The sequence below is a fragment of the Kogia breviceps genome, chromosome 17 (genome assembly GCF_026419965.1).
Source record: "Kogia breviceps isolate mKogBre1 chromosome 17, mKogBre1 haplotype 1, whole genome shotgun sequence".
In the NCBI taxonomy this organism is placed as follows: Eukaryota; Metazoa; Chordata; class Mammalia; order Artiodactyla; family Physeteridae; genus Kogia; species Kogia breviceps.
This window is the reverse complement of record NC_081326.1, coordinates 9,881,473-9,906,712: the sequence shown is the minus strand read 5'-3', so window position 1 is coordinate 9,906,712 and position 25,240 is coordinate 9,881,473. Positions and strand designations below refer to the sequence as shown.

Here is a 25,240-nt window from a genome sequence, read left to right as displayed (position 1 = left end):
AAATGTCTGACCCTAAGCATATAATTAAAAGTTTGTTGCAGATGATATTTTCTAATCAGCTCATACTACAAAAGGTTCAAAATTAAATTATTTTTGTCTTTGAATTTGGGGCAGGAATGAAGCAATTAAAGGACATCTTCATGTTCATGAAATATTCAGTAGGTAAAGAATCTGGAGAGCTTAGTAAAATAATAGACTTGAACACATTGCCTTATTTCTCTCTTTCTTTTTCGTTGCCCTTTTGAAAGAGGGCTGATGGTAATTTTGTCTCCCAAGCCTCAACGCATATTGAGGAGAGATTAACTAAATAAACACGCTGGACTGGGAGCAAGAGAGCCAGTTATCATCTTGTCACTATTTACTAGCCATCTGGCCTTAAGCAGGTCACTTTAGACCTCAGTTTTCTCTTCTTAAGATGGGAAGACGGTTACTCTCTGTCTTCCTCACAGGATTCCTGGGAGGACCAGGTTAATTAGCTAGTGGGCTTAGGAGGCCATCAGGCATGTATGCACACACAAATGTGTGTGTGTGTGTATATGTGTGTATGTATGTATGTATGTGTGTGTGGCATTATTCTTCATTTTTTATAATCAAACATTTATTTTCTTGAACTCTCTTGAAATATACATTCTAAGCTCATTGTTAACCCATTCCATGTATATTTTATGGTCCTTTCTCACCCCACTCCCAGTTCACCCATAACTTTAAGTGTATAATGATTTTTATTCTTGTTTGGGTTTTCTTTTTCTGTTTTGGGCTTTTAAAAGATTGAAGCATAGTTGCTGTACAACATTATATGTTACAGGTGTACAATTCTTGTTTTCAAAAGTAGATGAAAGTATTATTTAAATGCCATCTCTGAGAATTATCCTCCTTGTTCAGCGGTGCTACCTAAGCATTGCTGTGGCCCTAAGCTTGAAGGGCTGGATAAAAGGGAACCTTGCCTCTGAAGGCTCAGGGCCAGCACACACACACACACACACACACATGCACACACACACACACACATGCACACACACGTGCCCCCCCCCACACATATACCCCCCCACACACATGCATGCAGGTACACCCATGCCTGGGCCCTTGACACCCCCTCTAGCCACACCCTCAGATTTCTGCACGACAGTGCCTTATCGTCCTGGTTATGCTTCACAAATGGTCGTGATGGGGCTTCCTTTGGAGAACAGTGACTGCAAATGAGAAGAGAAGGTCATTGCCCTGAGAGCAAAGAAGCAGGCGGTCTCAAGGCTGTGACACTTGACCGAACCTTGTCCCGATCCTCTTCTTCAATCCCAGGGGAGACGGGTCTGGACCATTTGAATCTAAATATAAAGTGCTGGAAATGGAAAAATGGAAAAGCGCTCTTCACCCTGGTAAACTGGAAGGGTCTGCATTGGCCCCTGGAGGGGTCATCTGTGGCTCGAGAACAGGTTAGGAGAATGAGGGAGCCTCATTCATTTGCTCATTGATCCATCCATTCACATATTTACTGAGCACCTGTCACGGACCAGCCCCGGTGCTTTGTGCTGCGTAGAGAGGCCGTGAAAAAATAGTCTGGGTCCCTGCTCGTGAAAATGACAGGCAGTGACAGCTCACGGAATAGCTTCAGCAGACGTCCCCCCCCCCTCCTGCTCTCTTAGAAGGCATGCACAGTGTGATAGAGAAAGTTGTAGAAAAGCAGCTTGAGTTTATTTTTACCTTTCCACAGCTATAGCTGCGATCCACTCAGTCCACCGGGATGCAGCTTCTGTGCGCCTCGGAGACGTTCTTTGAAACGTCTCTGGCCACTTTCTGTCGCTGTTACAGACGACTGAGCTAGCGATGTTGAGGGAAGCAGCTGGAGGCCAGGGCGAGAACCTGGCTCCATCCCTCTGCTCAAGGGCCTCTTTCTCGCTGGAGCTGGACCCTTTCAGGGACACGAGCACTGTCACGCTGGTCTTACAGAGGCTGCTTCGGGAGAATGGAATCAGGAGCCATGGAAGGTGGATAGTCTTGGGGCTGTTTGGGGCAGGCACCAATTGTCAGTGTACTGGGTGTTCATTTCCATGCGTCTGTCTCCTCAGTGCATCTGTGAACTTCTTTTCTAATAATGTTTTGCCCACGGAGGACGCGTGGTTAATGCTGATTGGTTTCAGCACTTTGAGATAGAATCTAGATATCAGCAGTCTGCACCTTGCAGTATAAACACCTTTGTTAGAAAGTACAGCCCTGCGGGTGTTCCCAGAAACTCTGTGATAAGCGTGGTCGGTACTGAGGAGTTGTGAGTGGTGTGGGCCCCCTGATCTAACAGTTATGAAGCAGGAGGCCTGCAACCATGACTTAACTCCTCTACAGGTGGGGGAGGCTGGGCTGGGAGAGGAATCGGCGCCTGTTCATCCTTGATGCTCTGATGAGCCCAGGGCTGCTGTGCTGGACACAGACTTGTTGGTTCCTCGGGCTAACAAGGATGAGGTGGAAGGTACTTTCTGTGCCATATTCCCATTTCCCTGAATGTGTTCCCTTATACACCCAGGTTGTCTCGGGCACTTGGGAGACAGAGGTGAGCAGAAACTAGCCTATTGCATGTAGACTTGGAAAGGGCTTTGGGGGTCGTCCCCATCTCACCTCGGACCACCGGCATCCCCCCACCCCAGCTGCCGTCACAACTACGTGCTTGTGCTGGTGCCCGTTTTTACCTATGTTGGATGCATGTGCCAGTGGGGTTCCTGCTTTCCTGGTAGTCTGGAACCTTTGACGGTGGACAGGGGGAAAATAGGAGGAGTGAATATTCATTTGGCTTCTCTTCTCCTGTCCTTTATTTCAGAGCTTTAGGGAGAGCTGATATCTCATTTTCTGCTGTGGTCCCCAAGCCAACTTAACTTCTCTGTTACCTAGTTAATGGTTGCATTTGTGTGGATAAATGAGGAAACGTATACTTTGGGGTAAAGAATACAACTTTGAGAAATGTTTACATCAATTTAGGCTTTCGATGTTGCTACGAAGCTATGGATGTTTCTGTAGAATATTTAAATAGTACCGAAGCTGTTTACATGACTCTTCTCACTGTTGTGGTTAAGCTGCCTCCACCTCCACCCCTGAACAGCGTTTATCCCAGGAGTGGCTCCGTCCCACTGCACTGAACTGTGCATAAAACCAGGAGGGAGGATGGCCTGGTGGCCATCCGTGCAAAGTGGCACATGTGCAGTCCCTTCAGACTGTGAGTATTCAGTTCCATTTCTTACTGGAAGGCGTAAAACGAATTGCTTATGTGCATGTTTAAACCACAGAAATGTCCTGGCAGAAAGAGGATGCCTGGGGATATTTCCTTCCACAAAGCACAGTGGAATGAACAGGAAAAGTAGTTCCAGCTAAAGGAGAAGCATAAGCCTGCCGTGGACAATCTCTTCAAGTTCCAAAATGTATTTTCCACATTCTTTTTTGAGTACAACAAGTCTCAAATATTTCTCCAACCACAGCTCAACGTACATATGTTATTGAAAATGTGTGTTACTCCTTCACATCTGGGAAAGAATAATTCTTTTGTGTGGGGGGGGTGTCTTTAACCAGTATTTTCGAAGCAGAAAACGGGATTACAGATTACAAGGACCTTAGAATTTCTTGAGTTCAAAGTAGGCTGTGAATAAGAGTGGCTGTCTATCCACCCCCCCCGGCCCCAAATATACAGCATCTGGGTTACTTCATTACTTTTTTTTTAACATCGTTATTGGAGTATAATTGCTTAACAATGGTGTGTTAGTTTCTGCTGTATAACACAGTGAATCAGCTATACATATACATATATCCCCATATCTCCTCCCTCTTGCGTCTCCCTCCCACCCTCCCTATCCCAGCCCTATAGGTGGTCACAAAGCACCGAGCTGATCTCCCTGTGCTATGCGGCTGCTTCCCACTAGCTATCTGTTTTACGTTTGGTAGTGTGTATATGTCCATGCCACTCTCTCACTTCGTCACAGCTTACCCTTCCCCCTCCCCGTGTCCTCAAGTCCATTCTCTATGTCTGGGTCTTTATTCCTGTCTTGCCCCTGGGTTCTTCAGAACCTTTTTTTTTTTTTTTAGATTCCATATATATGTGTTAGCATACTGTATTTGTTTTTCTCTTTCTGACTTACCTCACTCTGTATGACAGACTCTAGGTCCATCCACCTCACTACAAATAACTCAATTTCGTTTCTTTTTATGTCTGAGTAATATTCCATTGTATATATGTGCCACACCTTCTTTATACATTCATCTGTTGATGGACACTGCAATGAACATTGTGGTACATGACACTTTTTAAATTATGGTTTTCTCAGGGTATATGCCCAGTAGTGGGATGGCTGGGTCACATGTTAGTTCTATTTTTATTTTTTTAAGGAACCTCCATACTAGTGACTGTATCAATTTACATTCCCACCAACAGTGCAAGAGGGTTCCCTTTTCTCCACACCCTCTCCAGCATTTATTGTTTCTAGATTTTTTGATGATGGCCAATCTGACCGGTGTGAGGTGATACCTCATTGTAGGTTTGATTTGCATTTCTCTAATGATTAGTGATGTTGAGCATCCTTTCATGTGTTTGTTGGCATCTGTATATCTTCTTTGGAGAAATGTCTATTTAGGTCTTCTGCCCATTTTTTAATTAGATTATTTGTTTTTTTGATATTGAGCTGCATGAGCTGTTTGTAAATTTTGGAGATTAATCCTTTGTCAGTTGCTTCATTTTCAAATATTTTCTCCCATTCTGAGGGCTGTCTTTTCATCTTGTTTATGGTTTCCTTTGCTGTGCAAAAGCTTTTAAGTTTCATTAGGTCCCATTCGTTTATTTTTGTTTGTATTTCCATTTCTCTAGGAGGTGAGTCAAAAAGGATCTTGTTGTGATTTATGTCATATAGTGTTCTGCCTATGTTTTCCTCTAAGAGTTTTATAGTGTCTGGCCTTACATTTAGGTCTTTAATCCATTTTGAGCTCATTATTGTGTATGGTGTTAGGGCGTGTTCTATTTTCATTCTTTTACATGTAGCTGTCCAGTTTTCCCAGCACTACTTATTGAAGAGGCTGTCTTTTCTCCATTGTATATTCTTGCCTCCTTTATCAAAAATAAGGTGACCAGATGTGTGTGGGTTTATCTCTGGGCTTTCTGTCCTTTTCCACTGATCTATATTTCTGTTTGGGGGCCAGTATCATACTCTCTTGATTACTGTAGCTTTGTAGTCTAGTGTGAAGTCAGGGAGCCTGATTCCTCCAGCTCCATTTTTCTTTCTCAAGATTGCTTTGGCTATTCAGGGTCTTTTGTGTTTCCATACAAGTTGTGAAATTTTTTGTTCTAGTTCTGTGAAAAAGGCCATTGGTAGTTTGATAGGGGTTGCCCTGAATCTGTAGATTGCTTTAGGTAGTAGAGTCATTTTCACAATGTTGATTCTTCCAATCCAAGAACATGGTATATCTCTCCATCTGTTTGTATCATCTTTAATTTCTTTCATCAGTGTCAGTTCATTACTTTTTAAATAGAACATTTTATCATAAAGATGGGAAACTTGATGGCATCAAATAGTTGGTTTTATTTTCAAGAATATGTAGAGTTGGGCCATTCTTTTATAGTATATCTTTTCACAGTATATTTCTTCTTTTTTATCAAGGGAATATATATTTAATGTCATAAGTACACAGCTAAAATGTATTTGAGGCATTTTCCAGAGTGGAGATACCACTTGAAACCCAGAATCAGATAATTTTTTTGCTGGACTATTAGCCAGTTTGGAGTTGTGTGTAATCAATAGAGACAATGGATAGTTCAACACGGACTGATTTAATTAATAAATAATAGTGCAGAAAGGGGAAAGTACAATATTATGCTTTTTATGATTTGGGGGATACTAATGTCTCTGGATATATGTCTGTAAGTGTCAGTACAGAATACAAGTCCTTGTGGTTCCTGTCAAGAAAGTAGGGGCAACATGTGTGGGTGTGTTGTGAAGGAATTCAGTTACTAATATGTCTAAGAAAAGCCTAGAAATAAAATTGAATTTACCATTCACTTATGAGTATTTTGAATTTTATAAGTGTTTACTTCATTATTTCTTTAAATAACGAGGACCAGGAAGACGTTATAAATATACCTTATATTTTAAAGTTTGATGTTCATACATATTATAAAGCATTTATCTCAAAAAAGTATGTAATATATTTGGAAACAAATAAGAATACTTCTAAAGGTAAAAGCATTTGCACAGCTATTTTATAAAACCAAGTTAATACTAGGAAAGAAATGAAAGGCTATTTAAACTTAATGACAAACATCTCAAAATCTATATTTAAGTCAACAGCTTTTTAGCACCCAGTGCCTAGAAAACCAGGACCCCAGAAACTTGCACTTCAGCAAAAGCTGGACTCCTGAGAGCTTCCTGGGAGTTGCGCGTTTTATTGTAAAAGGAAGTGTAAACTCGTCGTAGGTCATAGGTGTGTCTTTTTCCTTCAGTGTATCCTCAGCATCCAGCGTTATGTCTGACATGTAGTCTATATGTAATCAATATTTATCACTAAGTAAATGGGTGAATTTTTTTTAAAAAAGGAAGGGAGGAAGGAAAGAAAGGTCCTAGAAAATCTTCACAAAAAGCTAGTTTTCAATGCTTTTTACATATTAATTGTAGCCACGATAGCCCCCATCTCTAAAGCTTTGCTTGGGGAGGTGCCAGAGGAGGGGGAGGGAGTGCTTTTGCAGGAGCTGCCATGACACTGTCACAGGTACCGTGATCCAGCTTGAATCTGGGGTTTTATGTGCAGGCATCTATGTTATCACCATGGCTGTCACTGAGTCGGGAAATGAGTTTTATGCTGATGATAGGAGCTGAGAGCATAGGAACAACGGCTGAGTATAATTATTTGGTACTAAATGCACTTGTCAGTGTTGTGGTATAGGATGAGGGAACTCTGCAAACCCAGGAGATGGCTGGGAAGGGCAGCGTGCCCTGCAGGATTTCCCATCTCCGTCCCCTGTGCTTGCAGCTTTAATGAGCTCATACTGAAGAGAATCTTACAGGCAACCTAGGGTAAATCCTCTGGAATGCAAGAGAGAGATTTTTATCTAGGGAAAAGACCTGCAATGAACGAGTGTGGCTTTTATTATTTATTACCCCTTCCACAGTGTTGAAAGCAGGTGGAGCTGTTTTCCCAGCTATACAGAGTGAAAATATACACATGAAAAACACTTGAAGAAACTTTGAATTATCCAAGGACTAATTTTTTTAAAGAAAAATTTAACATTTGTTGAGCATCTGTTATGTGCCACATACCTTTAGATGCTATCAAATTTTGGGGGGGGGGTGTTTATTTTTTATGAATTGAGATATAATTTACACACTGTAACATTCACCTTTTAAAAGTGTACAGTTTTCGCTATGTTCACAAGGCTGTGCAACCTTCACCACGACCTGATTCTGGAACATTTTCATCACCTCCAAAAAGTAGCTTGTTAGCTGTTCCCCACTCTTCTCTCCCCTCATCGCTAGGTAATGACTCATCTATTTCCTGTCTCTACGGATTTGCCTACTCTGGAAATTTTGCATCATACGGTACATGGCCTTTTGTGTCTGGCTTCTTTCACTTAGCATAATGTTTTCAAGGTCCATCCGTGTCTTTGGCATATAACTGTACTTCATCCCTTTCTATGGCTGAGTAATATTCCACTGTGTGGATATACCATGTATGTTTATCCATTCATCAGTTGATAGACGTTTGGATTCCACTTTTTGGTGATTACGAATAATGCTGATATGACCATTTGTCTGCACGTTTTTGTGTGGATATATGTTTTTGTTTCCCGTGGTGGTACCCAGGAGTGGAACTGCTGGGTCATATGGTAACTCTGTGTTTAACTCTTTGAGCACCTGCCAGGCTATTTCCCACAGTGGTTGTACAGTTTACAGCCATTTTAGTTAAGTGTGAGGTGGTATCTCATTGTGGTTTCAATTTGCATTTCTCTAATGACCAGTGATGTTGAGCAGCTTTTCTTGTGCTTATTTTCCCGTGTGAATATCTTTTTTAGAGAAATGTCTGGGAAGTAGAGTTGTTTGGTATTATTATGCATCTCTGAATTATTCAGGAGACAAAACTTAAGGCAGACTTTAATTCAAACCATCGCCAAACATTTATTAAGCACCTTCTATGTACCTGCTGGTAACTGCTTGGGAAGACGGCATTCATAGATACTTCTGGGTGAGATCGTCTCTGAACTTGGAAGAAGTTTTGGAATGCTGATTATGACCTTACATATTTAAAAAAATAAATCTCTTTATCTTGTCTGAATTCCGTAATAAATTACATCTTAGCGTTACTTCTACTGCTTCGAGACTCGATTAAATTATTTATTTAAAGCCTTACAACATGTTTATTTTATACCAGGCATTTTGGTAAGCCCTTTAAAAATGGGCTTCCAATCAATAGTAGATATTACCATCATCCCCATTTTACAGGTGAGGAAGCTGAAGCAAAAGGAGACTGCAAGTAACTTGCTCAGCCTCACACAGCAAGTGAGGCTGTATGGTTCTGGATGGTTTTTGGTTCTGGATGGTTTTTTAACGGCTTTAAACAATAGAAGCTTATTATTTCCTAAGATCCTATGAGATGACCGGCTCAACTGGGCAGTTCTGTTCCAGGTGACATTGACTGTTGCTGCAGTCAGCTGGGCTCGCCTGGGCTTGAACATCCAAGATGGCTCACCCACACTGCTGAAACTTGGGTGGGAGTTGATCTGGAGCTGTCAGTCTGAGCACCTCAGACCTCCCTCATGTGGCATCTTCACATGGCTTGGGCTCTCAGAGCATAGTAGCTTCCAAAAGGTTGCACGTGGAAGCTCCCAGTACTCTTCAGGCCTGGGCTTAGGAGTCCCAGAACAGCACTTGGGCTGCTTTCTATTGGTAAAGGCCCACCCAGACTTAAGGTGAGGACAAAGAAACTCCGCCTTTTGTGAGAAACAGCCCTCCCATACAGGGAGGAGAACAGCCCTGAGGGCCGTCTCCTCAGACACTAAGGGATCTTTGTCTAGTTTTAAGAATTTTCCAGAAATATAGCAAAGGTATAAACCAAGGGAAATTTGACCTTTTGTTTTGTTTGGAATTTTATTCATTATATTTGAGTCACTAATAAAACACACCCACATCAGTCTTTGTAGCTGTCCCATTCATGGTGAGTCAGCATTTAGATGCACGTATCTGATTGCTTCTTTTTTTTTTTCTGGACCACCTGTTTTAAACCACCGTGTTCTTCTGTCTCTCTTATGCCGTGGTGTCTCTTGAATACCCAGGATTTGGAATGAGGAGTGTATAAGCTCAGTCGTGCACTTATTTGACAAAGGTTTGTTGAATGCTACCCTGTGCCAGTTCTAGACTCCGAGGAAGCACCACTGAGGACATTGAGCAGACCCCCCGTCCTCGTGGGATTTCCCTTTCAGCGGACCAAACAGACCATATCCTGTAACCAGGGGAGAGAGGCTGATGGTGGTGGAAGGAGTGTTTAAGTAAGGAGTCAGAGGCAGCTTTTCTCGGTAGGTGATATTTAACCAGCAACAGGAATGAAGTGAACCACAGGGGTGTCTGAACAAGCAGCATTCCAGACGGAAGAACCTGCAGGTGCAAAGGCCCTGAGGTCGGATACTGTTTGCTCCGTTCCTCATTCCAACCACTGAGAAGCCGGGTGGGGTGAGGGGACTTATATCTGAAACAAGCTTATGCCTCACTGATTTCTCCTGAAACACTCTTCTCTTCCCGCTTCCTTGTTCAGCTCCTGCTTCATTGGCTACTTCTTCTCAGTCTCCTTTCCTACGTCCCCACCTCTGGGTACCTCTGAACGCTGGAACCCCTTGAGCTCGGTTTGAAGACCCTCCTCTTCTCTCCTCGTGCCCCAGCTTGGGGTCTTACCCAGCTCCATGGTAACCATGGATACCACCTACACCCTGAAAACACCTTAGCTTCCATCTCCAGACTGGACCTCTCCCCCTGAACTCCAGACTCCTAACCCTACTGCCCATTTAACATCTCCAGTCAGAGGGCTGATAGCATCTTAAACTTAACCTATCCCAACGCACTCAACTCTTCTACCCAAAATGAATCTGGGGTTTTATCTGCAGGCGGGTGCCTTTTGCTTAGTCCTCCTACTTTGAAAGCATCCCCTTGTTCACTTCGGGCTGTAGGAGGCCTGCTGGCTGCTTCGCCTCGCTTTCCAGAGGCCTCACAACCTGGCTTATCCCGCTTCTTCTCCAGCTTTGTCTTCCGCCATCCACACCCACAATCCCAGACAGACTGGGCTCTGTTAACCTGGTACTGGTGAGCGGCCTCTGCCATCCCCTCTGTCTGGCCTCTCATCTCTTCCCTTTCACTCCCTAACGGAAGCTTACCCATCCTCAGATGCACAGCTCAGACGTTATGTTCTGTAAAAAGCTTTCCTCTGCTACTCCAGTAAGGACTCCACTGGGCTTTTCTCTTAGTATTTGTATTATTCAGGGTCCTTCAGAGAAACGGAGCCAATAGACCAATAGAATATATACATATATATATTTATATAGAACATAGAATATAATATTATGACATGTAATATGCTATAGGTAATATATATAATATTCTATATTATATATATTAATATAGATATAGGTGTGTGTGTGCGTGTGTGTGTGTGTGTGTGTACACACGTATCCGAGAGAAAGAACTTCTAAGGAATTTAAGACTCATGCGATTATGGAGCTGGCAAGTCTGCAATTTGCAGGGCTGTAAGACTTGATGTCACAGCCTGAAGTCCAAAATCCATACAGCAGGCGAGTAGGCAGGAAACCCAGGCAGAGTTTCCATGGTGCAGTCTTGAGGCAGAATTACTTCTTCCTCAGGAAAGCAGTTTTGATAGTAAAGCCTTCAACTGATTGGATGAGGCCCACCCACATTATGGCAGGTAACCTGCTTTACTTAAAATCGGCTTTTACTGTAAATGCTAATCGCATCCATCAATACCTTTATATCAACATCTAAACTAGCGTTTGGCCAAGCAGCTGGACACCATAGCCCAGCCAGATTATCCATTACGATAAATTAATTACTTGCTCATGCTATGCTTCTACTTTGGCCACAACTCAGTGCTATACTTATACATTGGACCATCTATTCCAAACATGTATTAGTTATTCACTGCTGTATAGTAAGTTCCCTCCCACCCCCCCCCCCCCGATTTATTCTCTCAGTTTCGAGGTTTGGGATCTGGGAGTGGCTTAGCCAGCTGGTTCCTGCTCAGGGTCTCTCGTGAGGTGGCAGTCACAATATTGACTGGGGCTGCAGCCATCTCAAGATTTGACGGAGGCTGAAAAATCTGCTCACATGACTGTTAGCAGACCTTAATTCCTCGCTGGCTGTTGGCTAGAGACCAAGCTGCTCAGTGTTGCAGGCCTGTGCAACATGGCGGCTGGCTTCCCAGAACAAGTGGTCTGAAGAGAGAGGGAAAGAGAGAGAGAGAGAGAACCCAACACAGCAACCGGTCTTTCATGACCTATTCTTGAACATCAGATACCTTCACTTCTCCCGTGTCTTTGTCACACGAACCCATCCTAGTCTGGGAGTTGTGTGGAGAGGACTGCAGGAGGCTGTGAGCACCGGGAGGGGCCGTTCACTGGGGGCATCTTGGAGGCCGGCTACCTCAGAAGGAGAGCCTCGTCATTTCAGCGTCTTGCCCCTACCACCAGGTATGGGGTATGGTACGTACAAGACTTGCAAACAGTGGACGTTTGTGGAGTGAATAACTGACCGAATGAGGAATCAGGCCCAGAGAATGTGAAGTCGTGCTGAAATTATGATTGCATTTCCCACTGGAAAATAATGTGCAGAAAAGAAGAGTAGGAGTTTCTTCCCCTAGGTTATTGGAGGTGTTTCGTTGCTATTTTGCCCTCTAATCATTTGGGTCCACAAATATTTTAAAAATCCTATTTAAGGGTAAGACTGACCCAATCAGTTTGCTTTTCTGCAAACAATTAGTTTCCCCTGAAAAAAAAAAATGGGGATTTTTAATTTTTTATTTATTTATTTTTTTGGTGGTGTGGATGTTGGATGACCTCTGGGTCAACAGGGAAGGTAGTCTTGAAATGGAACCAGGTAGAGTGCACCTGGGTGGTATTGGTTACAGCCATACTGAGTTTAAATGGCTCAGGCACACTGGGCACTGAGATGCTTATGGAAAATGGGAATGGGCGGATGATTAAGAAAACCTTACTTTCTCACAGATATAACACAGCATCGTTACATGTTGCTTCAACTGTTCATTTCGATTTTAAATGCTAGAGAAAAGTGAAAGCATGTAATGGTCAGTATCATCTGGGTCTTTTTACTGCCATATAATGTGCTTCATTGAAACCATATTTCCGGCTGAAGTATGAGAAATTTGTGTCACTGGCGACAGTGGTGCCACCTTTCTTTATTTTCTGATTTTAATTTTCGAGGGGCCCGTGCATTGGTTTATTGGGAATTCTTACAAATCGGAGAAACTTTTATTTTCTAAAGGAAACAGTACCCCATTGCTACAGGATACATAAGTTTTGATTTCATATGTTTAATTTAAATAGAGTAGAAATCTGGGCACTTGCCTCCTCACAGACCTGAGTGTGGCAGGAACTGTCATGTTTCCCTCTGATGAGAAGTTGAGGGACTGGTGTAGCTTATCAGTGGGAACAGCCAAAAGGAACGTATCAGGAAAGAAAGAGTGTATTTAAAAGGAACGCTTAACTGGTTAGACAAACTAAAGTAAGCATGTACAACATTGGAGAGAAAAATGAAGGTGTGATGAAAGAAAAAGTGTAGTTTCCCACAGAATGGCTGGGAAGAGAAGAGTTGATTTTCTTAATGCTCCATTAAGCATAAAAATAAAACCCTCTATACTTGAAAAAAAAAAAAAAAAGTAAGGGGAAAAGGTTTTCCGTTCCCTTTAACAGAAAGGGAAATTAGAAAGCAAGAAAAAAGTTGAAAACACGTGACAATTTCTATAAAAAAGAATGAGCCATCTCTGCTAGAATTCACTGAATTGAGCCTTTTGCCCCAAATGTGTGTGTTTTTAAGCATTGTATTTACCTGATAGCAACTGATTTGATTTTGAAATATAAAAATATTTTCAAAAGCAAGAAACTGTGTTTAAAGGTCGTTTCCATCTATCAACGTAGCACAGATCATAGGAAAGGACTCTTGCTTAGTCTGTGGGTCTCAGGGAGCTGCCACCTGCAAAGGTCAAGGCTAATAGGTGTTTGCTCAAGGGTCTTCGTTTAACAAAGGGCTTGCTCATTGTTTCCTGACCATCAGCCCTAGTCACTGGCCAGTGAAGCCATGATGATAGAAATCCCTGTCTACTTCCACAAGATGTCAGTAAGGTCTATTGCAGAAGAGACTTCTTGATCAGCCCTTCCTCCTTCAAGCTGACTTTTGGATGAATGAATGAATGTGGCGAAAATGGGCATTCTAGTTGGACTATCTTAATGAAGTTGCATTTAAACAGGAAGGTTATGAAAGTTTTACAGCTCTATGAATCATCAGTTGTACCTTTCCTGCCCCCTTGAAACTCAAAACACCCAAGACGGTCACAGATGTGCAACAAATGCATTCTTAAGAGTCTCTTGCCCAGTTGCCATTAGCTGTCTTGCTTTTCAGAAATTGGCACCACGATCTCCTTGCATCTCTCTGTCTCTGACTCCTAGATAGATAGATGATAGATAGATAGATAGATAGACAGACAGATACACACGCACACAATGGCCTTGCATATATGGCATTGCTGTTTAACAAAAGCAGTTTCCTTCAGTTCTATAAGAGTTCTCATTTCTGATTTCTTGGGATATGAAAAGCCTCTACAGACCTCATCACATATGGATAGGATCCCTTCTGAAACACTGCAGTCTTTGCACACAGACATGGCTGTCAGTGTATATTCTCTATCTCAAAGCTGTATTTTCCTCTTTATTTCTCTGTAGATGGCATAGTCATCGCTGGCAGCAGTCATGTGACCACGCACTGATGGTAGACATTGTTTTGCTCTGTGTAGCACTGCATGTACTCCCACCTCTTGGCTTGTCCAGAGGAAAACTCGTCTTGGCTCAGTGTAGGTGAGATGGCCGCCCTGGGCCAATCTACTGAAACCAAGACTGGGTCACGTTAGCACAGATTAGCACATGGCAGCTCCTGCGTGGATGGTGGGAGCAGCAGTTCCTGGATGACATGGGTGTCCACTGAGTCATAGTGGATGAGCCGGCACTTAATTTGTAACTAATACATTGGCTTTGTTGTCACAAGAAGGGGTCTTTTGGAACACGATAGGTACCTTCTTTTGTTCTGATGACTTTTCTAGGGATAAAGAATTGATGCTAAATAAATCCTGCTGGATTAGTGACCCCCAAGTACCCTGTAAGGTCTAATTCTTCTAAGGGCTTAGGGCAGGGCCACTGGTGGATGCTCAGCCTTGGTGCAGGCGGACAGCAGTTCTCATGAAATGAAATTCACACATAACGTACCCACACTCTGCCTCTCAACAGACAGGCATTGGAGCCTAACCCTGGGCTGCATGTGTGGGAGGTTTTGTTCATAGTCTCAGACATGGAGTGATACAAAGGCAAAGTCAGGGTGGAGTGAGCCATAAAGGCAGGACATGCAGATCAGAGCCTCCTGTCCTAAGCATTTAGGCAGAGGGAGAATTTAGGTTAGGAGACAAGAGCTTGGAATTAATGTGCCAAAGCAGAGCAAAAATATCTAGACAGGAGGGTAGAAACGGAATTAGCTAGAATTATGGCTTAGCCACAAGCAATCCTTCTGGGATTCCTTTAAACCTTGGGAGGGAACCATGAAAGGCACTAAAGGAGCTGATTCGGACACCGCAATAATAGTCACAATAATAAGAGTAGCTAATAGTATCCGATGCTTTCTGTGTGCCGGCGTGGCTGCTGACTACTTTATAACAATGATCTCATTTGGCAAGACCAGGTTTTTATATTGAGTTTATTTTAAAATGGAGACCCTATGATCCATTTCTACTTGAAGAAGTCCAGGACTGTGGCTCTTCTTATGCATTCCTTTCAGCATGTAACCTTTGAGAATATTTTGATGAATCCTTAATTTTCTGACATGCAGTGATTTTAGATTAGATTTTTAATGTGATGGTGATAGAGCTTTTACGGCGTGTCCTCCTCAGTTGCTTGAGAACGTTCTGGTGAGCAGTTAGTTTTGTACTTGTCTGTAATTATCATTTCTCTGGCAGTTGGCTAATATCATCATCAGGAAATCATTGCTTTCTTTAGTCCTTAAAAATGTGCTGTTTACCTCCTTTCTATGGGTTTTTGGTAAGAAACTTTTAGCTCTTATTTAGCTGTTATTTAAATGTTACTGTTATCTCGATGACAAGTGATATTGCAGCATATTATTTTGAACAGTTCTAAAGGGTTTCTTTCTTTCTTAGGGTTTTTGACTGTCCAGTGAGCACGAGACTGCTTTGTTCCGAATATTAATGACCAGTTAGGGCAGGAAGCACCACTTTTTGTTTTGAATCTCTTTTGCCATGAGTGTGTATTTCTTTCCCTGTAACTCAAAATATTGTATGAGTATTAGGCTTCTAACCATCTTAATTCAAATTGTACACGTAAATATATTTTGTCTAGTGGGCTTTTCTGTTAACATTTCTGAGTTTTTGTTTTCACAGTATATTGTGCTGCCTTTTACATTAGAACAAAAGCCCCCAAATGTCGGCTCATCAGCTGACAAAACCAGTTTTGTCTCTTAATTAGAAAAGAGAATAAAGCTGTTTAGGGGTGTCAATAAAATGACAGATGCATCATTAGCAGACGGTGATGGTGGATCAGTTCTGTGCAAATACTTGGAATGGAATTAATAGGAATTTTTGCGAGCATATTTAAATCACAAGCTTGAGGGGGAGAAGGCAGTGTTTTAATGCAGTGAACTAGTAAAAGAAAACGGGAGTGAACGACCATTTAAGACTGAATTAAAAGTGCCAGAGAAATCAAGTTGCAATAGAGACTGGATTCCTGAGAAATGTATATATTATTAATAGATCACAAATGAGCCGTTGTGGATATTGTATGATTAATTCATTTAATAAATATTTATTGAGGGTCTACTACATGCCAGGTGGTAAATTTAATGAGAGTTTAAAGTCCAAACCCAATGTGACTGCCCCTTGTAATTAGGAGGACAAAATTGCAATCCAACCATAAATCTCTGAAGAGGTTCTTTGAAATCTCTTGCGTTGGATGGTCTCAAACTGTGTAAAATCCAGGTCACTCAGTGAGGTTCAAGGGAGAGTGCCATGTGGTCTGTATTTCCTGAATGGTTGGCAGGTACATGTGGTTGTGTCACGCGCGAGATACTATGTCATGTTATTCTGTGATCAGGAAGCACTTAACTCACGAGACTAAACACTGTACTTGTCAATTATTATATTCCCAGGGCTTAAAACAGTGCCACCAAAAAGTAGGCACCAATAAATATTTACTAATGAATGGTTGAGCAAAGAATACATACAAAACTGAAGACAAACAGTAGACTAATGGATACATTTTAAGAAATATATGAATTATTGTGGTAGAAGACCTTCATTTTATTTGAAATCTATTCATTTGCTTATTCGTTCTGTGGACACACACAACATCAGAGCTGTTCCATGCACTGTGCTACGACTGAGAGTTAAGAAATGAAACAGAGTCCCTGACCTCAAGGAGCCCCCAGTGTTTTTTTTCAATGCATTTCTTTTTTTTATTGGAGTAGAGTTGATTTACAATGTTGTGTTAGTTTCAGGTGTACGGCAAAGTGATTCAGTTATACAGACATATGTTATCTATTTTTTTCAGATTCCTTTCCTTTATAGGTTATTATAAAATATTGAGTAGCGTTCCCTGTGCTATACAGTAGGTCCTTGCTGGTTATCTATTTTATATATAGTAGTGTGCATCTGTTAATCCCAAACTCCTAATTTACCCCTTTCCCCTTTGATAACTGTAAGTTTGTTTTCTCTGCCTGTGGGTTTATTTCTGTTTTGTATATGAGTTCATTTGTATCATTTTTTTAAGATTCTACCTATAAGCGATATCATACGGGATTTGTCTGTCTCTGTCTAAGGAGCCTCCGTTTAGCCTTTATACGCTGTGTGATTTGGTAACTAGAGATCTACCTGTATCCGCCCCATGATGTAGAAGAGTACAAGATGTCACAGACCCCTGAGGGTTGGCCTTGGAGCTGTGTACAAAAGTCAATTTGTTCGGTAAATCTCTGCAGGAAAAATGTGTCCGCCCTTAAGCAGGCCCTGGATACGTAATACTGTGGGTGACCCTGGGATTATGCCTGCGTATCTCAGGGGCACCCTCTCAGGATCTGCTCCCATACTCCCCATGTCAAGCACCTTTGTCCCAGTGTTGGAGCTGGTGTATTTACCACCCAGAAGGGATTTTTACTGCTCCTTCTTCTATATGACACAATCATTGGATGATGAATTATGTAACAATCAGTCATAAGTATTTTCTTAATATTTTTAAAGTCTTTCAAATTAATAAAGAAGTAAATTTGATTTAATAGATATTATTCAAAATCAGTAAAATACTTCATGTATGAACTAAAATTTGCATTTACCAAACAAAAATATAACACTTGGCAGTTTGTACTATTTTGTCCTTTAAAATTTTGAGCTAAATAAAAATTCCAAGGGATTACATAAAATGACAGAATTGTAACACTGGTTCTGTTTCTTCACCATTATAACCACTGTGCTATCATATTTATTTAGAATCTACTGTTTAAACACAGAACTATGTAGAACCCCCAGATTGGGAGACATGAATTACATTCAAGATGAGTTTACATCCTTTTGAACAGCTAACAACTTACTCTTGAAATAAAAGCATGGCGCTGAGTCTGGGTGTGCTAGGAGGAAGCCTGGAGGGTTGGTGGTTCTCCTGACTTTACTTTCAGGCAGAATACCATGTTCATGAAGGGCAATGTAAGAAAAATGTGCTACAATTGCACAGAATTTAGATCAACAGAAGGGTTTTAGGGTGAGGGGTACATAATCAGGAACATTGTTTAGAATCGCTGGTGCGTGGTGATAAGATAGGGTAGGCTGACTTTTAGTGGTTTTTGTCCTTGTTTCTCAGTTCTCTGCAGAGAGGGTCCTCCTTATTGACTCTGCCTGGGGTAGACCCCTCCCACCCTCTGCCCTTGGTCTGCCACTGCACTTGATCCCCTGCCGCCACCTGTGGGCCCAGGCCTACCTGAACAGAACACCTGGGTTTTGCACGGGCAGACCTCAGCAGTGTTGGGTGGTCCTGTCCCGGACTTCGGTCTGGACCCTGATCTCGCTGTGGGGGACTGTTCTGTATGTTCCCAGCTCTCTGTTACTTCCCCATCCTGGTGCAACTCTTTGACTTAGCGGACATTCTAGACTTTGTAACCTGTCTGCTTGGACCTACTGTGCTTACTGCTCTCTTCTGTCTTTATTGACACTGATCTCCCCACATCTGATGTAACTAGTCAGCTCCCTCCTCCAATGTGTCATTGTCCACATTCTGGCCCTGGTCCTCTCGCCTCCCTGGCTTGTTTGCTCTCACAGCTTCATCACAATGCAACTTACGGCCTTGGCTGTGGTGATTGGCAAGAGTACAGTTGCTACGTGAAGGTATGTTTGTGTAGATTTCTTCCAGGAGGTCTGCAGGTAGAGCGAGCGGGGTGCAGTGCTGCTTTCAGCAGCTGAGAGCGCTGGGAAATGCCGCCGACCCCTGCTCCCTGTGTGCAGGTTCCCTGAAGTGACCTGTTAGAGGGCTTCTGGGCCTTTCCTGCGGCTTTTTGAGTCTTTCCTCGCTCTTGCCTATTTTTCGCAGTGGCGCCAGAGGGATGTTTTAAATACTCCATCCTACCCTTAATAAAAAACCTTCCATGACTTTACCCTTCCAGTCTGGTCCAGATCTTTCTAGCTGGTTTCCAGAAACCAAACTGTCTTCTCTACCCTAACCCCCCCCCCTTCTCCGCCCACAGCCAGTTCCTGCCCCTGCGCTCCGTTTGTGCTGATTCCTCCTCTTCCTTCCCCTACTCCAGGGGTCTGCAAACCACCCCTCCTCGGGCCGCACGGCAGGAGGTGCGCGGCGGGCCGGCGAGCGACGGGAGCTTCGCGTGCGCTCCGCATTGCTCGCGTTACCGCCTGAACCGGCCCCCGCCCCATCCATGGAAAAACTGTCTTCCTCGAAACCGGTCCTTGGTGCCAGAAAGGTTGGGCACCGCTGCCGTACTCCATCTGCTGAAGTTCTGCTTGCCCTCCAAGGTGCCATTGCCCTGACACGCCTCCTCCACGCCCCCAGCCATCACCCCAAGCCTGCTGTCTTCTCTGCCCCGTGGCCGTCTGTGGACACCTCTGCAGAGCCGCTACTGCGTTGTACAGTAGTTGGATGTTTTTGTTATTTTCCCAGATCAGCTCCAGCTCTCCCAGAGGAGGGACTGTGTTCTGTTCATTGTACATATATGTTTACTGCCCAGCACAGTAGATACTTCAATCTAAAAAAAAGGTTCAAGAATGAAAGTTAGTGACAAAAACAACGCTAGGGTGACTTTGTGAATTATTGCTCTTATTTACTTACCTAGAGATATGAATTGTCCCAGAGTTTGGAATGCACATAGAAGTAAAGCGGCCCAAACAGCCAAGTTTATAAAGGAATCGAAAAGAATACAGACAAGCAGCCCCATGAAACTCAGTGGATTGAAACTATCCCTGTTGTGCAGAACATCATCTCGTAGTTGCTATTCATGATTAAGACCTCCAGTCATAAATTTTTTTTAAGTTATGATTATACATGACGATATTGAGTCAGGGAGATTTGTGATAAAATTTTCAAATATTGCTATCCTGAAGAGTCTGTAATAGCTACAGCTATACAAAGCTGGCGCGTCAAAAATATTCCATTTCTCTATGATCCAAAACAAAGGTATTGCTGTATTTTTCATTAACGGGACTTCAGGTGTACATGAATTTTAATTGGTAGTGGCTCTGCTTACAGCTATAGGTTACTATGAAAGATTCTTGTCCTCTAAGAGATCATCATACTAAGTGAAGTAAGTCAGACAGAGAAAGACGAATATCATATGATATTGCTAATATGTGGAATCTAAAAAAAAATTATACAGATAAACTTATATACAAAACAGAAATAGACCCACAGACATAGAAAACAAATTTATGGTTACCAAAGGGAAAATATGGGAGGGATAAATTAGGAGTTCAGGATTAACATATACACACGACTATATATAAAATAGATAACCAACAAGGACCTACTGTATAGCAGCAGGAACTATACTCAATATTTTGTAATAATCTAAAAGGGAAAAGAATCTGAAAAAGAATACACACACACACATATACATATAAAACTGAATCACTTTGCTGTACACCTGAAATTAACAAATTGTAAATCAACTATACTTCAATAAAAAAATTTTTTAAAGAAAAATAAATGAATAAAAGAAAAATAAAAAAAATTCTTCTCCATATTAGGGAATGTTGTAAACATCAGCTTGCTTAGTTTCTACAAGGAAGGCGGTGCCCAATTCACTACATCTTTGCTTCTTTTCACATAATAACCACATGGTGAGGAAAGTCAGCTGGAGCATCAGTGCTGTCAATTTTTTAAAGTTATAATTACTTACTCATTCACACATTCATCCTTTCAACAAACATGTATCAAACACTTGCCATATGCCAGACCCTTGCCAGGCTCCGGGCAAACCAGGTCCAACAAGGTGGAGGGTACATGGCGTGGACAGACAAGGAGATCTCTTCTCTGGTACAGCTCGGTCCACGCCAGTGACAAAGGTGGACACGCTCAGCTCTGGGAACGTAGGCGCTTTTGAAAATGGAAACACCAAAGCACACAAGAGAAAAATGGAACTGAATTTGAAATATCTGTCTCTGAGTGCATTATAGCTAGAGTCAGTACTCAGCTATTAAATCCAGCAAAAATGCCATTGCTTCAATTAATTTCTTTGTGCTGATTCTTCCTAGTAAGCCTTAATTTTAACAAAGTTAATTAGGCTGAAGATTAAAAATCCCATTAGTGTCGATCATTCACTTCTTGGCTCTGTCAACAAGGTGCTAAAACCTTGCTCAGTTCCGGAGGGGGCAGGAGGGAGGAAGGGGCAGAGCACTCAGGCTGGCTGTTCGGCATTTTTAGGAACCAGATATTTTACACCATTTTTGAGGCTTTAGATGGATATCCTTTTAAAGCATATTTTTGTCCTTTTCCAAACATCGAGTTATCTCAAATCCTTTAGACCCGTGGCTATTAATTTTCCCAGAGGTCTGTGGCAAGGGTGCATTTTTGCTGAGAAACTCTATCCCGTCTACTCTGATGGTCTAATTTGCAGGTTTGCAGGGCATGGATTTTTAATCAAGGACCTGTTTCCACTGTCACCTTGTCTGCCCGTTTATTACGGTTAAAGTCTCAATGGTGGCTAATATGTCACCCAGAGTAGGAGAGAACAAACAATTAATAGACTCATGAATTACCCGCAGTCATAATTCTGTTCAAAACACTGGTTTGTTTGAGTGACGCTTTCTGCTTTGGCCCTCACACCCGACTTACAGTGGCAAGAATTGCAGAAACTCAAGCGTGTACTGTTAACACTGGCTCCCAGGAAGTGGCTACAGTGCTAATGTGGCAGCCACAGGGACAGCAGGGGGAACAAGACCAGAGCCAGGTAGCGCCAGCCGCAAACCTAAACCTATTATCTTGTTCAGGATGGAAAGTCAGTAATAGGAAGGAACCCCAGAATGTGGAGGAGGCGGGAAGCCGTCTGAAATCAAGCTCAAACAGGGATAAGGCAAAGGCATTGCACTTCCTGGACAGACGTGAAGACCAGGGGGAATTTCATCAAGGGTTAGGATTATAAAACAGAGTAAACATTATACAGAACAGTATCTTCCAAGCAGATTCACTTAAACATAAGATGAGGGAAAATCAGAACAGTGTACGGCCCCATAAAAATGTCCGGGACACCAGGGTCCACAAAAGATGGAGAAACTCCGAGAGACAAGAGCAAATGGGTGTCTAGATAGGTAACTTGAACCTTTAAGGTGTGGGAGGAGGGCAGGGGAGAGAGGGGTTGCATAGTGGTGCAGAGAATGTTCTGCACATAGTGAATCATCAGAAGTGTTGGGCTCACAGGAGAAAGTCTAGTATCTTTCCTTGAGCTACTGCCTATAAATCCCTACCCTTGGCATTATTATTATTATTATTTTTAACATCTTTATTGGAGTATAATTGCTTTACAATGGTGTGTTAGTTTTTGCTTTATAACAAAGTGAATCAGTTATACATATACATATGTTCCCATATCTCTTACCTCTTGCATCTCCCTCCCACTCTCCTTATCCCACCCCACTAGGTGGACACAAAGCACCGAGCTGATCTCCCTGTGCTATGCGGCTGCTTCCCACTAGCTATCCACCCTACGTTTGGTAGTGTGTATATGTCCCTGCCACTCTCTCACTTCGTCCCAGTTTACCCTTCCCCCTCCCCATGTCCTCAAGTCCATTCTCTATGTCTGTGTCTTTATTCCTGTCCTAATCTAAAAAAAAAGGTTATTATTATTATGTAATAGCTTGAATCAGTGTGAATAGGTGGGACCACAGCAGGCTGACAAATGAAATGCAAAAAAAAAAACCCAAAACACACACGAAAAACTAGGGTTTTATTTATAAATGTTCTCTTGCTATAATATCATTGAGAACTAGGGCCTAGGGCAAGTGCTGTAGAGATGGTTTTCTGTCAAGAACCTATTGGTAGGCTTGGGTAGCCTCTACCTACAGAAGAGAAGTACCTACTCATGACAGAAGAAAGGGATTTCTTCAAATGAAAGGTGTTTCTCTTTGGGCTTCAAGTTCATCACTGAAATAATGACAGTGAGAAACTGAGTTATTTTTGTGGTCCATTTTAATTCTAAAAAAATCTATGATTCTTGACTCTCAATGAGTGTTATTTTCTTTGTGTAGCTTATCATGACCTTGCCCTTTCCCCTCTTCTTTGCTGAAGAAAACTCTTCAAATGCATATCCTATGACCTCACCCCAAAACATGGCCCTGCTACCATGGAAATCCTATTCAAGCTGGTTGGGCAAAGTATTCTGTCTGTTCTCAGAGCATAGATGTTAATTAAGTCTTTAGCACTGCCTCTTATCTCTTCACACACTCCCTATTCTGGTCAACCTCTACTGCCTATGAGAGTCTGCTTGAAAATGCTCCAAAGTACCTTCTATATTCAGAGCATCAGCCTCTACTCACACTTTCTGCATCATAGCTGCAGACAGGAAGGAAAGAGGTCTCGGCACAGTCGTAACTGGCTTAGTTAATCCCTCCCAATGGGTGGAATCATTGTTTTAAGACATGATTTCTCTACCTGAAACTTTTTGAACCTTTAAAGAAACCAGCAACTTACCCCCTTCTCCATCATTCCAAGTATCCTTTTCTGTAATGGCTTCACTTGGCTTTATTTTGTCTAGACCCCCAGGTCTTGAGCCGGTGCACGACAGGTACAATGCCTCTTGAGATGGGACTAAAGAGACTCTGAATCTGACTTTCTTGTGTCTAGCTTCTGAAATGGATGTTGTAATTTTGCCACTGTACCTCATTTGCTTTTTCATTCTCTCCCTTAGCCCTGAACATGACTACTCTCTTCACATTTGACCCCCTTGAGACCCAGCTGAACACAATGAGTATATTTCTATGCATGGTTAACATCAGTTCTCACATATCATCTGAAAACCTGCAGTCCAAGAAGCGCAGTGAAGGACAGACCAAAGGGGGTGCACTAGCTGATGGTGGCCCTCGCCTTGCCTACACCTGGTCTAGGTGTGTGCCTACACCTCGCCATAACCTACACCTCATATGCTCCTACTCAGAAGTCAGTGTGTGGGGGCTAAGAAACAGACACTTCAAGTCTGCATTCCTTGGGAGGCACCCCTGGGTCTTGCTGCCTCACCTGAAATGGTTGTCAAGCCCAGATCTCCCCTAATTGATATTAGTTACAGCTCTTGGATGATAAGGACATCTCGTGGGCTAAGATTTGGGGGAATCTCAACTTTCCTCCCCATCATCTGCCCTCTCCCCTCCACACACACACACACACACACACACACACACACACACACACCCCATTCAATAATAAAGACAGTAGATGTGATTGGCTAGATAGTAAGAATCATGGGCAAGAAAGATGAAATACAGGATCTTTTCTCCATGATAAATAACCCATCAAGTCTTGTGGGTTTAGAGTGGGTGAGAGTTTATGTGCTTTGAAGAAAAGGAAGAGGAGAAGGAGGTAAGAAGAGGCAGAAGAGAGTCAAAAAGGGATGGTTGTTCTGCTTTGTACTTTGTCTACCAACTGTGTTGTATCTGTATTGTTTTCAAATCAGTGCAGGTAAAAGGAATTGCTTACCCAGAACGACTTAATCAGTCACCTCCATTCATTAATCAAGCCAGAAACAAGAGCCTCTAGCTCCAAGTTGATGTAATTTCATCGTGGAGGAAAGACTGTCTTCTCATTAAGGTCCTAAACTCGGCTTGTTTTTAGTTACCTAAAATTAGAATGGCCAATCTTCTGTAAGACCATATTATTAATCTGCTCATTATTTATTCAAAATAATATATTGAGTGCATACTATGTAAATCACTTTATACAAGCTCTATGGAAGGAACAAAAAAAGCCAGGAGAGTATCAACTCCGGTTTCAGCTTAAATGTCACCACTTCAGAGAAGCCTTCCTAGTTCACTCAGTGTGAGTGTAGCTCTCCAACCACTTGCAAAAATATTTGTCTTGCTTTATTTTCTACATAACCTTGTATTTCTTTTGATTAGTGATGTGTTTAAGTGATTAGTTTGCCCCCTAGAAGAATGTACGTTCCATAACAAAACCTTAAATCTCGTTCAACTCTTGTAATAGTCCACGCTTTCCAGAGAAACAGAACAATAGGAGATATGTATATATATAATGTATATGATATATAACGTGTGTCTATGTGATATATATAATACATGTATGTATATAATGTGTATCTATGATACTTATTTTAAGAAATTAGCTTATATGATTTTAGGAGCCATCAAGTCTAAAATCCACAGTGTAGGATGGCAGCCTGAATATTTTAAGACAGGGCCTAAGATGATACTGTCTTGAGGCCGAAAAAAAACTCAGTTTTGCTTTTAAGGCCTTTGAACT

The 25,240-nt window shown here is 42.2% G+C and overlaps 1 protein-coding gene across 1 annotated transcript in view; it reads left to right on the top strand.

The window, feature by feature from the left end:
* CYP7B1 (cytochrome P450 family 7 subfamily B member 1) overlaps window positions 1-25,240 on the top strand; it is a 177,924-nt gene that overhangs the window by 81,902 nt on the left and 70,782 nt on the right. The gene's annotated exons all lie outside the window — the stretch shown is intronic.